The sequence below is a fragment of the Dipteris shenzhenensis genome, chromosome 29 (genome assembly GCF_047967505.1).
Source record: "Dipteris shenzhenensis isolate YYH24624 ecotype China chromosome 29, Dip_SZ_1.0, whole genome shotgun sequence".
NCBI classification, from domain to species: Eukaryota; Viridiplantae; Streptophyta; class Polypodiopsida; order Gleicheniales; family Dipteridaceae; genus Dipteris; species Dipteris shenzhenensis.
The window spans coordinates 36,872,315-36,891,805 of NC_141624.1; positions in this window are offsets into that span (position 1 = coordinate 36,872,315).

The following is a 19,491-nucleotide window of genomic DNA, read 5'->3' on the forward strand; positions in this document are numbered from 1 at the left end:
TAAATATAAATACGAATATAAGTAAGTAAATTATATATGTGTGAGAGAGAGAGAGAGAGAGAGAGAGAGAGAGAGAGAGAGAGAGAAAATGAACGACTAATATTTTTCATATGAGACTAAACATGGGGTTTACAAAAGATCTTAGAGCCTTTGGGAAATCCCCTAAATCTTTGGCAGGGATTGTTATTTTCTCGTGCTCTAGCCATTTCGCTTCTTAGACTCCTAATTTTACATGTAGCCAGGTCACGGGAGAACTTGCCTATTGGCAATTCGGTCCTCGGCCTCACTCACAATGTTCCTTTATCCCATGCATTTAACCAGCAACGTTTGACTACGTGGTTCACGGGTTTCACGAAATACTCTATTCATATCAAGGGTGCATGCGTGTGTGTGTATGTAATAGATAGATACATAATATATAATATATCGTAATACATGTATGTATGTATGTATGGTGCATCATGATATGGTGTATGTCCAGAAGGAAGATAGTGTACGGGCTTTGGAACTGTAGGTACCAAATTACTGACGAGTGGCTTTGAGTCACATTCGTTTGCAGGTACCACTTTCGTGGATACTTACGTGAAATGTGGGAGCATAGAGGATGCATGTCATGCATTTGATGACTTGCCTCATCAAAGTCATGATGTGGTTTATGAGATTGCCATGATCTTGGGTTATGCCCGTCAGCTAACGTAATCAGTCACTTTTGGGAATTGACTGAAGACAAGATTGCTTGCTTTGTTAGGCTACACACTTCCTTAGTTGGAATGAACATAGGAAAGTTTGGAAGTGGGAAACCAGGGCAAGGCAACAAGCCTTCACAGATACGGGTCACTCCTCAAACGAGTTTTCAAAAATCTCCATTATAAGAGGCAATCTGTTAATATATACTGGGTTAGTAATTTGGATGGTACTTGGACAAAGTTCAGAGCACAACTTGCTAAGGCTTGTGTTTCTTAGTTTGCTCAACATTTTGGGTAGGTTGATTCTCCATCACAAGATGTGATTTTAGCCCAACAAGAACTCCTTTGTTATGTGACTCCGATTCTCTCTCAACATTCTATGCAGCTTGAATTTTTCTTCATAGAGAGAGTTGAAAGATGCCATACATGCTTTTGGAAAATGGAAGAGTCTAGGGTGGGATGGTCTTACGGAGGAATTTTATCCACAATATTGGCATGTCATTTCACCTACAGTGCTTTATATGGTCAATTTTGTGTGGGATACACAATAGATGCTAGCTGATTGGAAAAAAGAATTAGTGAAATTATTTTTCAAAAAGAACTTAGATAAATGCTATAGAGATTGAAAACCCATTACTCTTATGCCTATTATCTACAAGCTGGTTGCTAAGATGATTGGGTTCGAATCAAAGGTTTTCTACATGATGGGTTGCATTCTTCTCACACTTCATATTTTTGTGTATAAATTTTTTAAATTCTGTTAGTAGTCATTTGTTTATATAGTAGTCGTGTTGAGGCTTTGCAATTATAAGGAGGGTCTAGCTTTGCAGGGTCTAAAGGAGGACCAGATGAAGGAATTAGCCTTGCAAAGGAGTGATTTGTTTGAAAGGAGCTAAAGTGTATTACTATAATTAGAATGATCCAAGAATGCGGTAGGATAGGCATGAAGGACAAGAAAAGAAGGTTAAAGTGAAAAAAAGCAGCTGAAAGTGGGGAAAAGCAAGTCGCATCTTCCTAGGGCAAAAACAAGAGTCACTAATTTTATCATAACTTTTGATCCAAAACTCGAATTGAGGAGCTTGTTTTTTTGCTGCAAATCTCAGATTGAGATCTACAACTTTACAGAAGAGGTTAAAATCAATTTCGGTGATCTATTAAGTCGAAAACTCAGAATACGATGAAGAAGCAAGGCAGCATATCCGAGAAGCTTTGAGATTGAGAGTGCGAGTGCGAGTGAGATTCATCTCCTATCTATCGTTGTATCATCTTGAATGAGAGTCAGATTCATTGTTGCAACACCTTGATGTGAGTGAGAACGAGAAATTTGATGCGAGTGAGAGTGAGAGTGAGAATAGCTCAGAGGCGGTCGAGTGATTTAAGCTCCATACATGGAGTACTATGTCTCTAAAATTGATTGTATTTGATTTAATAAAAGTATCTTTCTACTGTATTTCAATTTTCTACTTCTCTACGTAAGTTTAATCTTGATTTCAAAGTACAGAGTGTCACAAGTGGTACTAGAGCAGGTTGAATCCTTGATTGTGAGTGAGTGAGATGGTTGACAATGATGAAATTCAACTGAGGATGGTTGAACAAGATCTTTTGAATCTAAAGAGCTAAAGCGATTGAAAGGCAATGATGTGGCTGGTACTTCTGAAAGAAATGAGATGAATGGATATCTCAATAACGGTATTTATGTGGAAATACCTTGAGATGATGATGCTACAGGACCAAGGCTGCGGAAGACAAGGACCATGATGCTATAGGACCAAGACCTCGAAAGAGAACAAGAGTTGAAGAGGATGTTGTTGTGAATCGGCTCTTAAGCATATTTTTAAGAAGGCCAAACTTTTAGAATTTGATGGTGAGAAGAAGACTAGAGAAGACCTTGAGGCTTGGCTCGAGGAGTTTGAAGATTTCTTCACCCCGTAAGAATTTGATGAGGTAGGAAAGGAAACGGTCACATCTTTACAACTCTGTGGAGTCGCAAAGTTATGGTGGAAATCTCATCTACTAATTAGAGAAAAACCAAATGAACCTATCTCTTGGGAAGAATTTTGAGCTACAGTTGAAAAGAGGTATTGTCTCCCTCATTACTACATGGAAAAGAAGATGGAAATTTATAACTTCAAATAGGTTCAAGAAGGAAAGCATGATCTCTCTGTGGATGAATACAAAGAAAAATTCATCTGCTTACATAAATATGCGCTTGAAGTGTGACATGTGACTCTCTCTCACACTTCGTTACAATCAACAAGGTAGCCAGAACAAAGATCAAGCTAATAAAGGTGCTAGGAACCACGGAGGTCAACAAGTAGCTCCTTAGAAGAATGACCTTGCTTTTATTGAACAAGCACGAAGGATTGGATTGTGTTTCAGATGTGGAGAACAAGCAGCTCCTTGGAAGAATGACCTCGCTTTTATTGAACAAGCACAAAGGATTGGATTGTGTTTCAGATGTGGAGAACAAGTGCATTGGAAATTTGAATGTCCAAACAAAGTAAAATTGAAATTTGTCAAAGGATCAATGATGGAAGCTTAGATGGGCGAGATGCATCTGACCATCGACGAAGTAGAGGAAGGAGGTAAGTCATCTGAACCTTCAATGGGATGAATTGAAGGAATTGAAAATTCAATTAGAGGATTTACAAAAAAAGGGATTTATTCAGCCTAGCGTTTCTCCTTGGGGTCCTCCAGTTTTATTCCAAAAGAAAAAGGATGGAATATACCGGTTATGCATTGACTACAGAGGATTAAATAAACAAACCATCAATAATAAATATCCTCTACCTCACATAGAGGAGTTGTTGTCGTGAAAGTACTATCTTCTCCAAGATTGATTTAAGATCTGGATATCATCAAATATGTATCAACCAATGCACCTGCCACTTTTATGTGTCTGATGAATGATGTGTTTATTGGGTTCGTGATTGGGCACTATGGACCTTATAAGGATCGCAATCATAGGGTCTTTGGTGATCCTTCCCTTGCTAAATATCGGTTCTTTCATGCATCTTTCACACAATCATTTTATGATTGTCTACCTGTACAGGACTCAGATTATACAGATTTCTTGTTTTTTGTGATATTATGACAATTGAATTTCACCCAAAAAAAGAAAGTGTGTGTGCATGCATGTATACTACATAGGGGAATCAATGTCTCATCTATTTTGGCATTGCCCACTCCATGCACGCTTTTCTGGTGCTTGCTTTGGCATGCTTCTAGTGAGACCGGGTATGCCCTTTTCTTTCCATGGGTACACTATTGAGCACTATGGAATCTATTGAAGGATTGTGATCCTCATCCCTTGCCAAATATCCCTTCTTTTGGGCATCTTTGTATCAACCTTTTATGATTTTTTGCATGCTCAAGATTTGGATTATCCTACTCGTCAAACAATGAAATTTTTAAATTTTGTAGCAACATCTCCTCTCCTTGGGAAATGCCTTTTGTGATGTAATAGCAAGTGGATTTCACCAAAAAAAGTGTGTGTACTATATAGAAAATCCAACTTGGCTTATGTTGATGATAAGATCACTATTGGTTGTTTCTTGCCTTGCCATGACAAAACTCCTAATCCAAGATAGAAGTTATAAGCCGGTGGATCTTCTTACACTTCCTACCAATTGGGCATTGGTATAACCATGAAAGTTTGATAATTGTGTACTAAAGCAATCCATAATACCAAGTACCTTTCAAGTATCTCACGACACTTTCAACAAGAGGATGCACACTTTTTGGAATTCTACATGAATTAACTGGGAAAACCAATCGAGTAAGATATGTTTGATCTTATGATTGTCAATAAACAAATTGCCTATACTAATGAGGATTTGAAGTAAGAGAATTGTCATGAACTAGCAATCTGATGTTGCATTCCGTAGAAGTTGGGAGCAACTTGTAGTCATGTGGATAAAATTTCTTAAAGACTTTTTGAATGTATTTGCCATGTGTGAGCATAATTATACCATTTCCTCATGTCTTTATCCCAAGAACATAGTGGAGTTCCCCCATATCATTCATATGAAACTATGATTTGAGTTCTTGTGACATGAGGTCCATTGAAACTTGTGATGATCGAGGTACTAACATGACCTACAAGAATAATACATTCAATAGCATTTTTGATGTAAAGAGGCAAATCTATGTTTGATGGTTAAAACTTATAGTAAGAGAGTGATGGTGAATTCTTGCATTCCATGCATGTGGTCCTTGTTTCGAACCCTAAAGAGAGTTTTGCAAAAAGCATTTTTAACATCCCATCTAATGGATAGGCCAATCAAAATGTGAAGCAAGAGCGATGATAGTTCTATCTGGCTTTGACTTATTGAGCTTGCCTTTGTGAACCTGTCTGCAACCTATGGGCTTTTTCAGTTTAGGGAGATTTGTGAAAGTTCATATCTAATTCTTGATAAGAGCTTTGTAATCTTGATCCACTACTTGTTGCCATCTTGAAAATTTGCATTGCTGCTTGTGAAATGAGGTTGGTTCTTCTAATTCTATTACTTTGACCATAAATGCAAGATTAACTTTGGAGGTCCATCTTTCAGGTTCCTTTCGATCCACAAGTAGATCTTTTGACATTGATAGTGGAACTCTATATATATCAATAACAACCATTGTGGTTGTTGTATCAATTGTATTTGGAATTTGTGTATCATGGTGGATTAAACATTTTTTGAGTGAGTGAGAAAATTACCAAAGGTAATTGTTTGAATAGTCAAAGTTGTGAAGGGACTACCAAGACTATCATAGGTTGATCAACATATGATGCTATTTCATTAATAACATATTTGGAAATTACAAGTGTCCTTTTGATTGGATCAAAGACGTAAGACGTAGTATGCCTTTTACTCTTCACTATAGTTGGTAAAGATACATTTGATGTATTTCATATCCAACTTGTTATGTAGTTTATTTAGAATGTGTGTGTGTATGCAAGCACGCGAGCCAAAAACTCTTCATGCACAGAGCCAATCAACTGAAAGACCATTTTACTTGGAGATGCATTTAAATTAAAACATAATTATTGGTATGTACTATTACTGAGAGCTCATGCTTTATGTTTATTTGGATGTCTAGGAATAGTATGCAGTTCAACAATGTAAATGTTAACACTAAGGGATTTTTCTTATTGGTTAAGTAGTGAACATCGAGGGTGATGCAAGAGTTAACTAATTGGTTAAGTAATGAACATCAAAGAGGCAGTGATCAATCCTAGGGAGGACTAGCAACAAAGTTTTCCATAAAATTTGTTGTAAGATAAGTCTAGTCCTCTATGGTATCTTGATGGGAATACCACCAAGAATTATGTATACATTATTAAAAGGAAAAGAGAGAATTTTAACTCTGACTACCTCCTAGACCTACAAAGGTTGACTACAATTCATAAATAAATGGGGAATGTCCTCTTGTATACTGAGGCACCAACTGCATTTCCCATCTCCCCTCTAATGAACTATGTCTCCTAGACGTACAAATATTGAATGAAATTCATTTCATAAATGGGGGATGCCCTCTTGTTTATTAAGACGCCTTCTGTATTTTCATCTCCTCTCCCAATGACACATGCCCTATTCGTTGTCATGCAACTTTATGCATGATGATGAGCAAGATTGTGTCTTTCTAGGACGATTTTGCCCATTTTCTTTCAAACCTTCACCTACATAGCTTATGTGCATCCCTCCTATGTCATTTTTGGTTTAGGCATTCAAATACATCAATAGAGTAAGTCTTGAACATGGGACTAGGGAATAAATTTCTCTACTCCGCCCACCTATATTCCTTTAAGTAAGACTTATGCCGGCCTCTCATCCAAGCTACAGTTATCTCTATCCCAAAGTCTTTTTCTTTTTTGTAACAATAGCATATCAAATCGATTCAAATATAAGCTCTTTGAAATTCTCCATGTTTTATCCATCTCTTGTTGCTCCTATCCCATAAATCTTACCAACACCTTAAGCCCTTTTTATTGAGGTGTAAAGAACCTTTCAACAAAAGATTTCTCAAGGTGGTATCTCTCTAAATGACTAAGAATTACATTTAGTCTCTACTAATGATGTTGCCTATTTTCTTAAAAAAACCCTTCAATAGTAGATGTGGCTTCAAGGTTTCCCAAGCTTTCCACATAGCCTTTTGAAAATCCTCTGGAAATTCTTCTAACGTTTACATGTGAGTGGATTCCTCCTCACTAGGGAGGAGCAGATTGAATCCTATTCCTATAAAGCTTTGAGCAACCATTTACCCATGAATCTCGCAAAAGATTGCTCCACATTAACAATCCCCAAACTACCCTTTTTTTGGCAATGTGTAGAAATCCCATTTGAGTTTAACAAAATTTCTCTCAAGTTCAACTCCCCATAGAAATGTCCTAAATAGTGCATTGATCAGTCCTAACCCCTTCTTAGACGGGTACTAGCAAGTGATGAAATAAATCGCAGAAGGGTAAATGATATATAGTTAAGGACAAATTTCCTCTTAGGTTGTTGAAGACCTTGCCATTTGGGCATCTTCTCTTTGAACTTTTGAACCACCAATCCCAGTGTTCTTCCATACTGCACTAGAATCCCATGGGAAGGCTTAATGATCTAAAGCTCTTAGACTTGCATCCCTTATTTTCTAGAATATCTAGTGCATCATTGCTTGTGCCAAATACAATTTTTTCTATGGTTATCCTTCATCTTGAGACCTGAGTGAAAGTTGGTAAGGAAAACCATAGTGCTCTCTACTGACAATTAGTCATTTTGAGGTGTCAGATTGGTATCATCAGCACATTGCTAACTTAAACTTGTTTGCCTCATTGCAATTGGATGCCTTTGATCAAGTTGTTGTCAACTTTGTCTTGTATTAACCACCATAGAGCATCAGTTTCTATTGCAAAAAGCAAGGGAGATAGAGGACATCTATGACTAATTCATTTTCTCGAAGCAAAAGGGGGGAATTGATCTTAAAAAATCCTATGAATCTATCCCCAAATTCGATATCATGGAGGGATTCTATAAGTGAGGCAATGATTTTGAGAGGAAAACAAGCCTTTCCAATCGTGGGACAAAGCAAAGAAATGCCAAGCACATTTGCCCCCACTCAAGAGGGAAGAAAAGTCTACCCCAATGCTGGAAATGAAAAAGCTCGATATCAAGCCCTAAAGCAATGGGTAAGACAAGAACAAGAGCAATTTGAGGCATACAAGATAGCATAACCAATTGCTAGAGTACCAATGCCACCAAGTGTGGACACAATGATTGAAGCAATCGACATACAATGCTAAGACACATGATGAAAGGGCTAGTGCATCACCACCCAACCATCGGTCCATCCAGACCGCCCCCAAGCTTGAGGTCGGGCAATCATCGACTGTAGTCCATCCTCGGTAAGATTGTGTATCCCATACTACGTAGCCCTAGCCAATCCGGTTATCATTAGGGAGACACAGGGTTGGACGGGTCTCTACTAAGCTGGGTCTCTGAGGAGGCCCCACTGCTAAGAATAACTCCAAGTGAGTAATGGCCCTCACTTATATAGGCATAGGGTGTCCTAGGTGTCCCAAGCCTAAGACCCACTATTTATAACATATGTGCTAGGCGCCCTGATTATCCAGGGTTAGGTACATATGCGATTGTCTTGACCTCTCTACAGGAGCCATGGTTATGCCCAGGCGTGCACATAACATATAGGTTGTTGCAAGAGCTTGCAAAGGATAAGCTCCTAAAATTTATGTACAACACCTCTGGTCATGTACCAAACCCTGACAAGGATTGCCAATAGTCAAGCCCTTGACCCTTACATGTAGGGCATTGACCCTTGTTTCCTAACAAAATCAACAAAAAAAGAGCAACTCCACTTCTAGTCTTGAAGGCTAGAGAAGAGAGACATCATGATCGACTAGTTTTGTTAAAACATACAACACAACACCAAAAAAAAACATAAATAAAGCAACCATGACAACTTCCAACCCCACTCTAGTCCAAAAAAGTAGTGCCACGGACTGGTGGTGGAGGGAACTAGACCAATTCACTAGCAAAAACTTACAACCAATTATGCACAATACAAAAGGGTCCTTGTTCTATATATGGACTATAATGACCTATACATTCCATGATTAGACGTACAAATTTTACACTCATTGATAAAAAATGGGGCCACCAAAGAAAAAAACACTTCACTTCCAAAATCCAAACCATATTTGTGGTCTCAAAGGCAAGTTCAATCACCAAAATGGAGAACTAGCTTAGCCAACCAAGGTAAGTAGCCCCGTAAGGGCAAATAAAACGTCTTATTTCATATGTTTAGCATATCGCTAACCACATTTTAAAGTGTTTCAGGATGTTGCTAGGTAAAACTTGCATGTCAGCTCCTCAATTGTATGCAATCCGAATGGGGGCCTTGTCCCATAGATGGACGATATGCCCAACAATAAATCTCCATTGCTAGAGATTAAAGATTCACCATCATAGAAGACTATATACCTAACATGTATAGCTTCATGATAGTACAAGTTTATTGAAGGACTATAAACAAATCGTTGTGTAGCTTTGTCATAAACATTGCCAATCACATTAAGGTGCAAATTTTAAAAGCCCAAAAGTGCATCAAGAAAAACCAAAATTAAACTCATTACCGACAATTCACAATCACAATGCTAGAGTCGTCAAAAAGGACTCCAAGATTGAGAGAATTTTTCCTAGGGCCAACCTTGTTTGAGCTCCTTGATGGGCCCAACGAAGATGCCATAAGTGTAAGAAAACAATACAACATCTGTGCTTAATAGATAACAGGATCTCTACGCAAGAGAGAAAAGCAGATAGTATGGAGAATCAAAAATTTGATTACTGTAGAACTGATACAATAGATGGCGTTGCCTCCCAGCTGTGCGCTCCTGTGAGAGAAGCTTCGATGGCGTGCTGGACACAATAGAAGACGGAGGCTGGATGCTAAGGAATCAAGGTTGCTGTAGCGAGTGATGAAATGGGCTTCACGGGCTTGCTCTTATATAGCCACCAGTCGTAGTCGGTTAGGCTCAAATTGGGTGACCGACCCAGTCCGCTCAAAACGATCGACTGGGGGTCGATCCCGAAATAGGCCATCGACCACACAATAGAACCGGTGCGCAAAATAGAGCAACTGACCTACGATCATTGTTCGGCTCAGAGCCATTCGGGATCATCTGGAGCTCCAAACGGGCCCCGCAACCGGAGCATGCACTGCCTCGGGAAATGCTCCGTCTACCCTCAGTGCGGTCAGTCATGGGATGCCTTCCCGCACTTGCATGTAGCCTCATTGGCAGTGTGCCAACTCCGTCTAGCCATTAGGCCACACATGGCCCCCATCTAGTGTCTAAACCAGAACCTACTGGATAATCGAGCTACTCAAATGTCTTCTCATATGGGGGGGTTACAAGTAGAGTTAGATGGTTCCCGCGTAGTTACATGAGAGTGGAGCATTGATATCTAACACCCCTCCTCAATGTCCACCTACAAGTGAACTTACTTTTTCGGTACAATGCCAAGTCGATGAAGATGCCTCTCTAGCAAGTCTCTTCCAAGAGCCTTCGTGAAGATGTCCGCAGCATTGTCTGTAGTCGGACAGTACATCAAGTCGACCTCTCCATCCATGATGAGCTCGCATACAAAGTGATGTTGAATCTCAATGTGTTTTGTGCGAGCGTGGAACACAGGGTTCTTTGTAATCGCCATGCAACTCTGATTGTCATATAACTGCGTAGGCTTGTTCTGCACTGCACCCATGTTCCCCAAAATCCTCCTCAACCACATTGCCTCGTAAGAAGCAAAGCATGCAGATTTGTACTCAGCCTTGGTAGAAGAAAGAGCAACTGTGGGTTGCTTCTTGCTGACCCATGACACAGCTCCAGATCCAAGTGAGAAACAATAACCTGTTACTGATCTCCTGCTGTCCACGTCTCCTACCCAATCCGAGTCACATAATTCGGTCAAGATGTTGCCCTTGGTATAGGTGATGCCATAATCAAGTGTGCTTTTGATGTATTTCAACATCCGCATCCCTGCCCTCCAATGGTTCTTCTGGGGCTTATTGGAAAACCTACTTAGTACACCAATTGTAAAGCTGATGCCTAGCCGTGTGTTGCACAAGTAAATTAAACTGCCCACAAGTCTTCTATACTTCGCTTCGTCCACCAGTGGTGTTGAATCCTCATTTGAGAGCTTCAAGTCAACCTCCATAGGGGTACCAACTGTCTTGCACTCAGCCATGCCAAATGCCTTCAGTATCTCTCCAGCATAGTTCAGACGTGAAATGAAGATCTGTTTCGGCTCTTGCAAAACTTCAATCCCTAAACAGAAATACATCAGTCCGAGGTCTGTCATTTCAAACTCTCTTCTTAGCAAATGCTTTGTCTGCGAGATCTTCTCTTCATGGTTTCCTGTTATGACAAGGTCGTCCACATAAAGGACCACGATTCCTAGCAAATGCTTTGTCTACGAGATCTTCTCTTCATGGTTCCCTGTTATGACAAGGTCGTCCACATAAAGGACCATGATCATACACCTGCCTCCTCCTCTGAAGATATACAAATTTGCATCAGATGGGCTCCTGCTGAACCCGTTTTGCAGAAAGTAGGCATCAATTCGCTGATACCACGCTCGTGGGACCTGTTTCAGTCCGTAAAGTGCCTTCTTCAGTTTACAGACTTTACCTTCTGAACCGGGGATCTCAAAACCTGGTGGTTGTTCCACATATACCTCCTCCTTGACATCTCCATTCAGAAAAGCGGATTTACATCCATCTGAAACATGGGCCAACTTCCCTAGGCAGCTAAAGCCAAAACACTACGAATTGTGGTTAGTCGAGCTGTGGAAGCAAAAGTATCTTGATAATAAAAACCATGTCCCTGTGCGAATCCTTTTGCCACGAGTCAAGCCTTGTACTTATCCAACGTGCTGTTGGACTTGTACTTGGTCTTGTACACCTACTTGGTTCCAATTACCTTGCGTTTTGGTGGTCGATCCACAAGGTTCAAAGTGTTGTTCTTCATTATGGAGCCATACTCTGACTGCATAGCCTCCATCCACCTATCATCACCCTGTGCCTCTTCAAGACACTTGGGTTCTTCAGCATGGATCTCCTCTGTCATCAACGCGTAGTTGACCAAGTGTTCCTACGTCCTTTGCTCCTCTAATCTCTTGGACCGACGGTGTTCGGATGGTTCCTCCTCAATGGATGGAGGTTCTCTGCCATCCAAAAGCTGCTTTACCCACTTCGAGAATGGCCGTTGCCGTTGTGGTTCTGTAGGCTCTTCTTTCTCTTCTTTATCTTGAATCCTCCCAAGCACCGTTGGGGGAGTTCGCTCTGCTGTTGGTGGTTGTGAGGGATGGATATCTTGATCCTGGTTGTCTGGGAAGGAAGCATCCTCCTCCAATTCATGCGGCTGTTCTAAGAAGACCACATCGCGACTTACAATTACCTTCTTGGTGACAGGGTTATAAAGACGGTAACCCTTCGCCTCTTCACTATAGCCTAAGAAAATACACTTCCGGCTCTTCGGTTCCCATTTGGTCCTGTTTGCATCAGGAACATGCATAAAACAGTCACATCCGAAAACTCTGAAATGTGCAGCTGAAGGTTTCTTACAAAAAAAGGCATGCAGTAGAGTCATCCCGTTCACAGCCTTCGTCTAGCTACGATTCAGAATGTAAATTGCAGTGTTACATGTCTTAGCCCAGAAAGTCTTTGACAAATCTTTCCCTTTCATCATACTACTGCCCATTTTACAGATAACGCGCATCTTGCGCTCTGCTACTCCATTTTGTTATAATGTATGTGACGGGGGTTTTAGCCTCTTGATCCTGTGACTTTTGCAGTAACTTTCGAATTCAGTTGATGTGAACTCTCTACCTCTATTTGATCTCATCTTCTTCACCTTCCTTCCCGATTCTTTCTCGACCATTACATGCCATTCCTTGAACCCACTGAAAGCCTCGTCTTTCGTCTTCAGGAAGTATATCCTTATCCTTCTACTGTAGTCGTCGATCAGCGTCATGAAGTAGAAGGAACCACCCAAAGCTTCCATCTCCATCTTTCCGCAGAGGTCCGTGTGAACGAGCTCTAGAGGAGCCTTTGCTCTGCTGGCCTCTTTAGGAAAGGGCTGCCGATGCTGCTTGCCCATCATGCAAGCTTCACATACATCGGGCAGATCTGTAATTTCTGGTAGGTCTACAATCATTTCACTTTTATGCATCTCCTTTAAAGAACTAAGGTTTAGATGACTAAACCTCTCATGTCACAGCTTAGTGTTCTTCACATCGGCTCGAGCACTGAAAGCTGAGAGTTTGTAGATGTTGTTGCGTCGTGTACCTTTACCAACGACCTTCCCTTGAAGGTGAAGAATTTGTGCACCATTCTTATCGAATTGAAGTTTGAGGTCCTGATCCGTGATCGCAGAAACGGACAAGTTTCTCTTGATATTTAGCACATAAAGAACATCGGACAACTGTTTTACAACTCCATCTGACTTGAGAGCAATCGTACCTTTTCCTTTTATTGGACATTTTGCATCATCGTTAACTGCTACCAGGATGTCATTCCCTACTGACTGTAGAGAGGTATACCAATCCTTCCGATTGGTCATGTGGCGCGATGCACCACTGTCAATAATCCACGGTTCATCCACAGGTACATGAACTGCCTCCGTGCAAATCTCCTCAATTGCTACGAACAGCTTTACTGGTACTGCCTGCGCATTGTTGCTGGACTTTCTTTACTCCGTTCTCATTTGCAATCTTCTTCCGGCACTCATTCTGCTTGTGCCATGTCTTGTTGCAATAGAAGCACTTGATCTTCTTCTTTCTCTTTTTATCATCAGAAGAAGATGGGTTACCAGAGTCCTTACCCTTACCTTTCTTTGATCCAACGTAGAAAGCCGGATCTTTTCCAGTCCTCGTCTTTTGACGCATCTCCTCTAGAAGCATTGCGCTGAAAACCTCAAAGTTGAGGGATGGATTTCTATTTTGCGTATTCAGCGCTGTGACAAGATCGTTGTAGTTTGGTGGGAGAATCCGTATGCATCTTCGTGCTAGATTCTCGCTGGTGATGGTGATGCCAATCGCAGTCATCTGATCGCGCAGATTCTTCACCCTGGTGATGAACTTCTCTGCCACTTCAGACTCAGACAAATTCTCGTTCGCATGTTGAGTCTCCAAATTCTGAATTCGCATCTAATTCGTGGTCTCATACTGATTTTTCAAGACCGTCCATGCCTTCTCCATTGTGGTGACATATTGAATTAACGCCATGACAAAATCACTTACACTGCAGACAATAGAACACAGCGCATCTGCATTTCTTCTTGTCTACGCGAGAATCTCATCCGCCATTGGTACTATCTGCTGTGCTACATTGACCGGATTCGATCTTGAAACCGGCTTCATGTCCACCCTAGTAGTAATATCTCAAAGCTTGTATGCACTTAGGATAGTCTTCATCTTAAACTTTCAGAGTGGATAGTTAGTGCCGTCCAACTTTTCGCTTTCGTCGAACGATGGGATTCGCAATCTTGCGGACTACGCCATCTCTCACAATCTACTCACAAACAAAAACACACTACCAAATCTTCTTGCTTGAGTCCAAGCTCTGATACCATGTAAGAAACAATACAACGTCTGTGCTCAATAGATAACAAGATCTCGTATGCAAGAGAGAAAAGCAGATAGTATGGAGAATAAAAAATTTGATTACTGTAGAACTGATACAATAGATGGCGCTACCTTCCAGCCATGCGCTCCTGTGAGAGAAGCTTTGATGGCGTGCTGGAAACAATAGAAGATGGAGACTGGATGCTAAGGAATCAAGGTTACTGTAGCCAGTGATGAAATGGGCTTTACGGGCTTGCTCTTATATAGCCACTAGTCGTAGTCGGTTAGGCTCAATTGGGTGACCGACCCAGTCTGCCCAAAACATGAAGGGCAGGAAAGGGGAAGAAGAGCAAGAGGGAGAGAGTGAGAGATAGAGAGAAGACTCCAAATGTGCGGGTGTGAAGTGATGAGCCACACCACAAACTCTTAAGTTTTATTAGGATTAGGTTTTCCCCCCTATGACTGTCTTAGGTTTTCCCCCTTAAGACAGTCATAGGTGTCATATCTTTAATAAAGGGGTGGCAATGTGCCTTTACCCCAACAACCTCCCACCTAAAGGCCAATGTGCCTAAAGGGGAGAAAAGAATAAAAATTACAGCAATATACAGTTACTGTATACAAGACCATAAAATAAGAATGGTCTCATCCTAATCCCATGATGTGGCGGCAATATGCAAACCGCTCTGTAGGCAAGCTCTTAGTGAGTAAATCTGCAGGATTATCATCAGTATGCACTTTCACAAGCTCAAGTCGCTTGTCTTCCAGTACCTCCTTGATGAAATGATATTTCACATCTATGTGCTTGGTCTTTTGATGAAAGACCGGATTCTTTGCCAACATGATAGCACTCTGACTATCACAATGCAAAACTAGCATATCTCCTGTAATGCCCAAATCTCCCACCAGCCGAGTAAGCCATATTGCTTCCTTGCAAGCCTCAGTGGCTGCAACATATTCAGCTTCAGTAGTTGACAGTGCAACGCATTTCTACAACCGAGACACCCATGATATAGCACCTCCTGCAAAAGTGAAAATATAACCGGTAGTAGACTTCCGGTTATTTGCATTCCCTGCATAGTCTGAATCTGTAAAACCATGCACCAATGCATCCTGCCTACCATAGCATATGCACAAGTCTTTGGTACCCTTGAGATACCTCAAGACACCTTTCACTGCTTCCCAGTGCCGCTTGCCTGGATTTGCCATATACCTGCTGATGACTCCCACCGCAAAAGCAATATCCGGACGAGTGGCAACCATGGCATACATCAAAGAACCAACTACAGACGCATACGGAATTTTGGCCATTTCAGCCTTATCATCATCTGATCTGGGGCTGTCCTTACTGCTGAGGTTTAAATGCGGAGGCAACGGGGTGCTAATAGACTTCCCCCCCTCCATTTTAAACCTCTGCAGTACCTTGCCAATGTACTCCTTCTAATGTACTCCTTCTGTGACAGAAACAAAAGTCCCTTGGACTTGTCACGAATAATACGCATACCAAGAATATGGTTTGCATCACCCAAGTCTTTCATATCAAAAGACTTATGCAGTTGTTTCTTCAAAGCACTAATCTCCTGCTGAGATTTGCTGGCAATCAGCATGTCATCCACATATAGAATGAGTAGCATCAAACTGCCATCCTTTGCCCGTTTGGTATACAAGCAATGATCGGTCTCACACCTATGATACCCTTGGGACTGCATGAAGGCATCAAACTTCTTGTACCATGCCCTTGGCGCCTGCTTGAGTCCATACAAGCTCCTCTTGAGCTTACACACAAGCTGCTCTTTCCCTTTAACAGCATATCCCTCTGGCTGACTCATATAGATCTCATCATGGAGATCTCCGTGAAGAAAAGCAGTCTTCACATCCATCTGACATAAATCCATGTCCTCATGAGCAACAAGAGCTAACACTGCTCTCAAAGTAGTCATCTTGACTACAGGGGAAAAGATCTCATCAAAATCAATGCCCTTCTCTTGCTTAAATCCCTTGGCAACCAATCTGGCCTTATACCTCGGTAAAGCATTTGAATCCACTTTGACTTTGTAAACCCACTTGCATGGCAAAACTTTTCTGCCTGCAGGTAACTGCACCAAGTCCCATGTATCATTTTGAAGTAGGGAGTCCATTTCTGACTGCATGGCTTTCTCCCACTTCTTTTTCTCTGTTCTTCCCATAGCTTCCTTGAAGCTGGAAGGCTCACCACAATCTGTCAGCATCATAAAGTCAGCCACATTATTGGCTCTTGGAACAAACCTGGTAGGAGGCCGTTGTATACGGGTGCTCCTCCTAACAAAATGTTCCGGATTAGGCTGCTGTCCAGCCTGTTCTTCATGCACGACGGGTGGCTGTACCACCATATCTGGCTGTTCCACAGCCCCATCTGCTGGCATATCCAGTGGTGCATCATTGGCAAAATTATCTGGCTAATTTTCAGCCTGTATACCCTCTTGAACAGGGTTATCTGCAGCAGCCTGCTGCTGCATATAAATGGGCATTCTTTGCTGTCCAACATCATCATAAATAACCCTTCTGTATTCCACAGGTTGCACGGGTTCCTTGTGTACACTATCCTCTTTAAAGATGACATCATTGCTGCGTATAATCTTCCGTTTAACAGGATCCCATAACCTGTACCCCATTTCACCTTCGTCACCATAACCCATAAAGATGCATCTGGAAGACTTTGGCTCCAGTTTGGTGTGTAGTTCTTTGCGTATATGAGCAAAGCACTCACAGCCAAACACACGTAAGTGCTTATATGAAGGTGGCTTGCCAGACCACACCTCCTCTGGCACTTTCAACTCCAAAGCCTTGTTTGGCGACCTGTTAATAATGTGAACTGATGTTTGCACGGCTTCTGCCCAAAAGCCATGGGGTAATGCAGCATAAGACAACATACATCGAACCTTCTCCTGAATAGTTCGATTCATCCGCTCACTTACACCATTTTGAGATGCATTATGAGGGGATGTGAGTTCTTGTTTAATGCCCTTAGCTTCACAAAACTGTACAAAAGCATGTGACACATACTCACCCCCATTATCGGATCTGAGGCATTTCAGCCTACGACCTGTCCGATTCTCAACCTGAGCGACAAACTTCTTGAAAGCATCTAAGGCATCGCCCTTATGCTTCAAGAAATAGACCCACACTTTGCGTGTGGCATCATCAATAAAAGTAATAAAATACTTTGCACCCCCTAGTGATAACTGTGGCATCTCACACAAATCAGTGTGCACTAGATCAAGCGGTGCTCTATTCTGGGGAGTTATCCTCTTATGAGGAGTCACAGAATGCTTGCCAAATATGCAATGATCACAAGTAGGCAAATCTGAAAAAGAAAGAGATGGCAGATAACCCAAACGTGACAGTTCTTGCATTCCTTTAACAGACATGTGTCCCAACCGGCTATGCCACAATGAAACCTTTGGCAGCTCGGTTATGGCAACAACATGATTACCCACACTGGAAACATAAAGAGGGTACAAGGTATCACTCTTATAACCCTCGGCCACTACAACCTGGCCATCAGTAATCACCCATTTGGAATCCCCAAATGTGGTGTGGTAACCACTGTCATCCAATAAGCCAGTGCTAATCAGATTTTTCTTGATTTGCGGCACATGGCGGACACCATCAAGCATAAATATGCGTCCATCAGGGAATACTATCTGTATACTGCCAATCCCTGCAATCTGACATGCATAGTTGTTCCCAAGATGAACAACTCCATGAGTACCTGTGTAGGAAGTAAACCACTCCCTATGAGGAGTAACATGAAAAGAAGCACCTGAATCCAAGAGCCAGGTGTGCATGTCATGGCCATCAATAACCAAGGTATGTGCAATTACAGCATAAGAGCATAAAACATCATGTCTGTCACTGTCACTATCCTCTGCTGCAACATTCACTGCATCCAAGTCATCTGCCTTGGCCTTGCCTTTGCCTTTGCCTTTGCTTCCACTGCCTGCATCCTTTGTTTCAGCCTTCTTGGCTTTCTGATCCCGTAGGAACTTGAAGCACTTAGACTTCACATGTCCCTTTTTGCCACAATAAAAGCATTCAATATCCTTTTTGCCACGGGACTGACTGCGGGATTTGGACTTACTAGCAGATCTCCCCTTCTGCTGAGTCCTGCCTCTTTTCTGTACCTGCAAAGCATTTGAAGACTTGTTGCCCGCATTATTCTTCCTGCTCATCTCCTCCATAAGGAGAGAGCTCTCTACATCAGCATACATAAGAGTGACATTTGAATTAGACAGGGTGGTCTTGAAAGTGTCCCAACTCTCAGGGAGGGTACACAACAAGAAAGTAGCCTTGAACTCCTCATCAAGGTTCAACCCCTGTGCAATCAGCTGTGTAAAGATGGCATTGAACTCACTCAAGTGTGAGGTCATAGCTGTACCTTCCTTCATGCGAAGATCAACCAGCTTCTTCAACCAATAAACCTTACTGGCTGAACTCTTTTGGGCATATAACTCTGCTAGCCTCTGCCATACACCATAAGAGGTCTTTTCAGCCTGAACATTATACACAAGAGAATCACTGAGAGTAAGCATGATAGCAACCCTCGCGGACAGATCTAGCTCCTCCCACTCATCATCTGACATCCCAGATGGTTTGACACCCTTCACCCTTATGGGCTTAGAAATCTTCTTAAGCAGAAGTACATTCAAACACTGTTCTGCCCATAATGCATAATTGTGTGCCCCTTCCAACTTCTTTATGTTCAGAATTGATGATTCACTTCCCCCTGATGCCATATCAGATCAAGAAAGTACCTGACTCCCTGTAAGTCAAAAAGAACTGAATAAAATTCTGATTTCTCAGAAAAAAAAAACCTGCTCTATCAAGAGCCAGAAGCACTCACAATAGTGCTGTTTTTTACTGTCAAAAGAATCTGCAGCAAAACAGTAAATTTTCTCCAGTTACTGTACCTTTTGACACACTGTACCGTGCTCAAATAGGCATAAAATTCTGATTTCTCAGAAAAACAGTAATTTCAGAATGCTGTAGCTGTTCCACAAGCTCTTTAACAGTGCATCAACAGCTGACAAAGCACAAAACACTGCTGTAAACACTGCTGCACTGCTGTCCTGATCACTTCTCCCACCTCAGATGAGGTATTGCACTGATTTAATATGCATAAACCACTTGGCATACACTTTACTGAAAAAAAAAGAGGTCCA